The sequence below is a fragment of the Cicer arietinum genome, chromosome 7 (assembly GCF_000331145.2).
Source record: "Cicer arietinum cultivar CDC Frontier isolate Library 1 chromosome 7, Cicar.CDCFrontier_v2.0, whole genome shotgun sequence".
Lineage (NCBI taxonomy): Eukaryota > Viridiplantae > Streptophyta > Magnoliopsida > Fabales > Fabaceae > Cicer > Cicer arietinum.
In genome coordinates, this window is record NC_021166.2 from 41,355,574 (window position 1) to 41,364,031 (window position 8,458).

The window sequence follows — 8,458 nt, forward strand, 5'->3', positions numbered from 1 at the left end:
TTACCTCTTCCTTCAAATTGTTCAAAGTAGCCTCTGCGGCAAAATCAATAACATAAGTTGATATTGATTTTTTTTCTCTCCCTTAATGTATTCATTAACATATTCCATTCCAATCCTTGCACTTATGTCGTCGCTCCTACGATAACCATCTTCAACCCGATGCCTGTAGAAAGCATTGAATATGTCGCCATTATACCCTTTGTCACTATCTAGTTGAACTTGAACCGGTTGCTTGCCTTTCCTCTTCCTTGGAGTCACAACACTCCATTTAGTCCAATCCCTAGTGTTTTCCATCCCTCACCTACTTAATTGCATATAGTTAATTTTGACTTTTCCAAGCATTGAATGCTATACATAGCTTAATTGTTGTTTTGCTCTTTTCTTTATGTTTTTTCTTCTTGGGTTTGGTCTTTGCGCCTTAACTTTATGTTATTTTCTATTATCTTAATCTATACCTTAAAAACAGATATGTTGATAAGAATTTTATGAGTATAAATGAGTCATGACAAGATACATGAATATATAATTTTTTAATGGATACATTTTTTGAATATATATCAAACTATTATAAAATTTAAGGTTAAATAATTTTTTAATCCCTATAAAATTTTAATATTATATTTTTAATCTTTATAAAATATTTCGTCAATTTTAAGTATTTTAAATATTTTCATTATTATTTTTGGTCTCTGATTATAAACTAACTATTGTCACCTTTGAATTTTGAATGATTTTTTTCAGTAATATTTAGGTCACTATAAGAAATTTTCCTACAAAAATTTAGAATTTTTTACAAAGTGAGAAATTAAATATGAATTTTTAAGTGCCAAAAGCTTCAAAATTCATATTTAATTTATCATTGGTTAAAAATTCTAAAATTTTGTAAGGAAGTTGTTAAACTTGTTCTTAACATTAATGCAAAAAAGTATTCAAACACAATAGTTGATTTAAAATCAGACACCAAAAATAAATATTAAAGGAATACAATTTGTTCTTAATATCTCCTTTTTATAAATAAATAAATAAAAACTAACTAACTAATATACCTTATATTAAAGTTTATATACTAAAATGCCCTACTTTTTTGAACATTCAGGAGGTCGCATCCCCGCCCTGCTACCACCTGAAGGATGATTTTTTCTCTTCCAATTGAAGGTCAAATTCGCGGGATGCGACCATCTACTAAAAAATAAAAATAAAAAGTTAAAGTTTATAGATGGTCGCATCTCGAGGATGTGACCTTCTATTAAAATAATAATAAAGTTTATAGACGGTCGTATCCCGTGGATGAGACCTCCTATTGCAGAATCCAACGGGATACGACCTCCTACTGCAGACTCCTGAAGGTCAAAAAAGGTAGGATATTTTGGTATATATTTTTCAATGTAGGGTATAACGGTTAGTTTTTAAAAAAAAGGAGCTATATGTATGAAAACCTTAAAATTTGACGAAATTTTTTATAAGAACTAAAAAAAAAAATAGTAAAATTTTACAGGGACTTAAAACTTATAAAAACCCTAAAAAATATTAATAATATTAACATTATTCAATTTATAAATTTATTATTTTTCTATTATATTTCAAACTTTTAAACTAAAATCAAAACAAATATGTAAAACTAAAGTAAAACTTATGTTAATAAAACAATAGTTTAATTTTCACCTTATGGATTGTGATTTATTGATGAAAAAATCACGGTATTATGATAATATATTATAAACTTTCACTATTAATAAGGGGTCAAATTTCATAACAAAAATTATTGTATATTGCCATTATTGAAAGAAAAAAAAAGTATTTAATATTACAGTTGGAACTTAATATTAACTGATGTATCGGTTAATTGTTTTCACCGGTGACTCTTTGTTTCTTTAATTTATTACATTAATGAAGGAACTCTATTTGTTATCTACGAGTTGTTTAACTACTTTAAATAGTATTTAAGTACGGTGTGTGAGTATTTTTGAGCTATAAAGTAAAGTAAAATGATAAAATAAAATGTGTTTATAGGCAAAAATTAATCTTATAGACCATAATCGTGGCCAACAGAAATGTAGTATTGCTTAGCTATTTGTGTGAGTAGTGTGTGATTATTCCCACTACTAGAATAATTTGTCGCACTATGATCGGCTTGTCTTACTTATATCCACAGTACGTTTTATTGCGAATATATATGTGGTTTTTATTAAAATAGTTCCTATGTGTTAATCGCACAAGTCATGTTAGTGGCACTAAACATGGAAAACGAGTGTAACTATCAAATTATATTAAGCTTTGACCTATTATTCTGTTTTTGCGAACTTTAGGGGACCTCTATAGACTTGAGAAAGATTTTATTGGAATCAAGTTGGTTTTATACTTAGAGTTTTGATGTTAACAAAAGTATTTTATGAGAACAATATATTTGACTTCACAGAGTAAATAAGATTCATGTTTGGAAAAAAATATAAAATAAGATTTGATTCAGATTTATGATTGAAGAAAATCTTTGACCAAGTTGAAAAGAAGATATGGTCAATTGTTTTTGAAGAAAATCTAAAATAAGATTTGATTCAAATTTATAATTGAAGAAAATCTTTGACCAAATTGAAAAAACGATATGGTCAAGATTTGATCAAGATGTATCACAAGAAGATTTGACCAAAAATTATTTACAGCAAAATATTAACAATATATATATATATATGAAGAATTTACAAACTCAATCTAAATAAAATACAAACAAAATAAATCTAGAAGAGCTTCTTAGATTGAATTCATAAATAAAGAATTAGCTAAAGAACATATTAGCAAAAAGCATCTTGTTCAGAACTATTTTTGAATAAGATCATTGTTGACCAAACTAGGAATGACGATACAATTCAGAATTAAACAATGACTAAATTGAAGCCTTAATTTTATCTATAAATAGATATTCAAGAGTGAAGAAGAAGATCATCGGGAAAAAAGAAAGAGTAGAAGAACTCATAAGCTCAAATTTTCAAATTTATCTTAGAGTTCAAAGAGAGAAACACTTATTCAAGTTATAAATATTTTCTAAGTGTTTTTTCTTAGAGTGTTAGAGTTATTTTGAAATCAACTTAGTTAGAAGAAAACACTTAAATTTTCAATCTTTTGCATCCAACCCAATAGTGTTTTAGTTCATTCTTCAATTCGGGGTTGTCAAGTTGTTAGGAGAAGACTTGTCTTGTAGGGCCAAAGTGGTTAGTTCCTCAAAAATTGGGGGTTGTTAGATTGTTTGGGAAGACTGGCTTGGAGGGTCAGGTGCTTTGTAATTCAAGGTATTTGAATTAGTGGATTAAAGCCTTATGAATAAAGGGAATTGATGTAGCAAAGTTAGTAATGAACTATGATAAATCTACAGGACCAATTACTTATGCTTTCATTGTTTGCCGCCTTTGAATCTGATTGTTTTTTATCTAACCAACCAGCCTTCATCAAATTAGCAAAAATCTATCAACATTGTCAAACAAAATTCAACCATACCCCCCTCCCTTCTCGCGTTTGCACCTTCAAATTTGACTTACTCATATTTGACTATTTTTCATTCAACTTACCTTACTTTGGCTAAGGGGAATTTGGTTAACCTTAAACTTGACTACTTGTCGATCTCGACAATCAAGTTATTTATTTGTAGGTATAAACAATTACTAATATGAATAAGTAATTATGATATATTACATTTGAAAAAGCTAAATATATTATCTAATGAAGATAACATATTCAAATTTTTGATAGTATAAAAAAATTTATACATGATATATTTAATTAACTTGAGCGATCAAAATGTCTAACACTTATAATTTATCTCTTAAGAGACTAAAACAAAATAAAAATAACTTGAGCGACCAAAATGTCTAACACTTATAATTTAAAGGACTAAAATGAAACTGATAAAATTAAAAGTTATTTACATTAGCTAGCTACTATCACAAAGATAATAGGAGGGGAAGAACATTCTACTTAAAGAATTCATTTCTATATTTAAATAAAGTGTATCTATATTGAAATAATTTTTAGCTTCATCCCATTTATTATATTTTATTCAAAAAAAAAAAATCATACTTTTAAGGGCAAACCACCATTTGGGTCATTGAAAATTAAGGGCGTTGTCATTTAGTCTCTAACAAATTCAAAAATTAATTACATCATCCACTCATCGAAACATATATTATTTTGGTCTCTGATGTTAACACTGTTAAGTCGGTAACGTTGATGCTGACTTGGACGATGATGTGTTCCAAACTTCATGCTATGTGTATGGATGATGTGGCCAAGGGCTAAATTTATTTAAGAAAAATTGGTTTTTCCAAATCCGAAATATGAATCAGATGTTCTTTGTGAGACATGTTAGAAAGGAAAACAAATAAAATCTTTTTTTTTTCTTCAAAATATATTGTTTCCACTTCTAGACAACTTGAACTTTTACATTCTGATTTATTTGGCCGTGTAAAGACGATCACGATTAGTGGTAAAAAGTATGCACCCATTGTTGTTGATGATTATTCCAAATAGACATGAGTAAAGTTCTTTAAACACAAGGATGAGTCATATACAGTTTTTATGACCTTCTGCAAACATGTGCAAAATGAAAAAGAATTTTTGTATTGCAACAATTCGTAGTGATCATGCGGTGAATTTGAAAATAATATTTTTGAAAACATATGTGAAAAGAATGAAATTTTACATAACTTTTCCTCTTCTAGAACACCTCAAAAAAATGTTGTTGTAGAAAGAAAAAATAAATCTCTTCAAGAAATGGTACGTACCATGATTCACGGAATGAATATTGTCAAACACTTTTGTGTAGAAATAGTGAACATTGCATGCTATTTTCATAATAGAATATATATCAAACCTATTCTTAATAAGACTCCTTATGAACTATAGAAAGGAATAAAACCCAACACTTCGTACTTTCATCAATTTGGTTGCATATGATATATTTTAATTACGAAAAAGAATATTGGCAAATTTGATTCACGATCTCAAAAGTGAACCTTTTTTGGATACTTTTAAATGTCTAAAGCCTATAGAGAATACAACAAATAAACATTAATAATTGAGGAATCAATTCATGTCAAGTTTGATGACAAAAAGTTGACCATAAAAGTTAGAGCTAGATGTAGATTTTGTAGATCTACAGATATTAGAGAAACTAGAAATACAAGAAGAACCAACATAACTAGCTTCCAATGATTCAAAAGATGTACCTTACAACTCAAGGACAAGCAATAATGAACCTCCCACAAATCAAGATCATCAAGAACCCAAACCTAGATGGAAATACAAATCTTCACATTATGACTCTCTGACCATAAAAAGTGGAAATGATCCTCTGAAGACTAGATCCACATTAAAAAAAACATCTATGTTTGGATTGTCATCTAAAATTGAGCCTACAACTATAGATGAAGCTCTGTTAGATGATGGATGGATAACTATTATGCAAGAAGAGTTGAATCAATTCAAAAGAAATGATGTATGGGATCTCGTCCCCAAGTCTAAAGAAAAGAAGTCAGTTGGAATCAAGTGGGTATTTAGAAACAAACTAAATGAAAAAGATGAAGTGGTTAGAAACAAAGCTAGACTTGCAGCTCAAGGATACAAACAACAAGAAGGTATTGATTACACAAAAACTTTCGCCCTTGTGGCAAGGTTAATGGTTATCATAATTTTACTTTTATTTGCAATATTTAACAAAATCGTTTTATATCAAATAAATGTCAAAAATTCCTTTTTAAATGGTTATATAAATGAAGAAGTGTATGTCAAACAACCTCTTGGTTTTGAAGATAATGAATTTCCATACTGTGTTTTCAAATTAAAGAAATCTATGTATGGTCTGAAACAGGCTCGAAGAGCTTGGTATAATGTACTAGGTAATTTTTCATTAAAAAATGATTTTGAAAGAGAACAGGTTGACACTACTTTATTTAGAAAATCATCTAAGAAAGACATTCTCATTGTCCAAATATATGTTGATGATATCATTTTTGAAAGTGCTGGAAAACATAAGAAATAGGGATTTGAATTTTGTTTGTTGTTTCTTGAAGCTACTTCGATTTCCTTACAAAAATTGTTCTTTATCAAAACATTCAACTTACTTTTAAAAGTATGTTTAAACAAAGTAACGTTGAATCATAAAGAACTAAGATGCAAGAAATAGAAGAGGATAAAGGAGACATAAATATTTTATACTAGTTCACAACAAACTGTTGCTACATCTAGTCCTCCCCTTACAGATAGATTTTGTCTCAGTATAGCCGATGACTTAATCCGCTATTTCAATAAATAGCATACAATTATTCTTTACTCCACCTCTTCAGGCTTTGAGTATTTTTCCCTAGCCTCTATAGGTTGTCATACTTATAACGTTCTTCAACTTTCTGGCATCATGCCCTTTAGGTTCATGAGAGTCGTTGCACCTTATAAGGTACCTCTTAAGGATGAAAGTGTTGTTTCCACCATCAAGCATTTACATCAGTTCTAGTTTTAGTTGGGTTTGACACAAAGTTTGTTTGTAGGATATTAACTTTAATTGAGAAGATCTTACAATTTAAGTCATATATCAGTACAAGTGTGTGAGAATACTTTGATTGATTTACATCAACTCTAATAACTCTTTATGAGAGCATAACTCACTCAATCTTTTAGTTTGATGCGTTCTTGGCTTTTTCATATTTTCTTCTTAAAGCTTTTTTCATTTTCTCTCTCACACTCTCTCACTCGTAATGGACTTAGTGGTTCTTCTTAAATAAAGAAATAAAGTGTTCGTTGAGAATGTTACGGTTGGAAATGTTCAATCATCATTTAAGGCAGATTAGTCTTTCAAATAAGTAGTAGATTTAGAAATGTTCACCAGAGGATGTGTAAATGTTTTGCTTCTTTGAAGCTTTGACTTCTTCAAAGTGTTGACTTTCATAAGAGGATACATAGTAACTAAGAGTCAGACGATCGGATGCTTGATGTGATTATCAGAGGCAGAGGAAATCACTTGTTTGTCATACGTATAAGAGGCAAATAATCAGTCGCTTGTTGAATTCATCAAAGGCAGATGAACATTTGTCTGTAGAATTCATTAGAGGCAAATGAACAAATGCTTGTTGAATTCGTTAGTGGCAAACGATCCAGGACATATTTGCATTCATCAGAGGTAATTGAAACAAAATATATCTACATTCCTCATAGATAACTAAACCAAGGCATTGCTTGCGTTTCCAGAGGCAACTGAGACAAATGTTGCTCTTATCACCAGAGTTAAATGAAGCTTTCAACAACAAAGGCATGTGTCACAAGACTTAGAATATAGAGTAGAAGTGAAATATTGGTTTATTTTGTCTTAGTTCAATCATCAAATGATATATCTTATATTAGAACGCATAGTTTTCTATGCTTGTCTTTAAAGTACTTCTTTATTAGAAAGGATATATCATCAAAGGATATATCTTATATTAGAAAGGATATATCTTGGTTTATTTTGTCTTCGTCCAATCACCAAATACATCAAAGTCCAAAGGGTGTACTAATTCACGAGACCAAACATACAAGAGAATTGCTTAAGAAATTTTAAATGGATAAATGGAAGCACGTGTCTACACCTATGCATCAAACATGTTCTCTTGATAAGGATGAGTCGGGTAAAAAGGTAGATCATAAGGTATATAAAGGAATGATTGATTATCTCCTTTAAATAACTACCTCTAGACCTGATATTATGCTTAGTGATTGTGTGTGTGCATGTCATATTTCAGTCTGACCCTAAAGAATCCCACTTAATAGATTTTAAGAGAATATTAAGATATTTGAAAGGTATTACTAATCTTGGCCTATGTTATAAGTCATCTTCTAAGTACATGTTAGTAGGTTTATGTGATGTTGATTTTGCTGGAGACAAGCTAGAAAGCAAAAGCACCAGTAGAAACTGTATATTCCTTGGTGAGAATCTAATCTTCTAGTCAAGCAAAAGACAAGGGACTATTGCTCTGTCTACAACGGAAGCATAATATATCTCCGTAGCCATCTAGTTGTAACATTCAATTGTTGTGGATGAAGATTCAACTAGAAGATTTCAAAATCAATTATAGTAACATTCTTATCTTCTTTTATAATACTTCAACTATATTTTTAACCAAAACCCCTATTTTACACTCAATGGCAAAACATATAGAGATTAAACAACGTTTTATAAGAGATTATGTCTAGAAGGGTATTTTCGACATTAAATTTGTTGACATTGATTATTAGTGGGCTGATATTTTCACAGAACCCCTTACTAAGGACATATTCAATTTTATAAATAAATAAAAAATCTAAACATTCAATTTATAAAGGAATCATGTTGAAGTCTCCGTGTTTTTACCTCTGGTAAAAAAAAGTAAGTGGTTAAATGTATATATGTTCTACCTCTAATGAAATTTAATTTACTTGTGCCTCTGGTCAATCTAAATTCAATTAA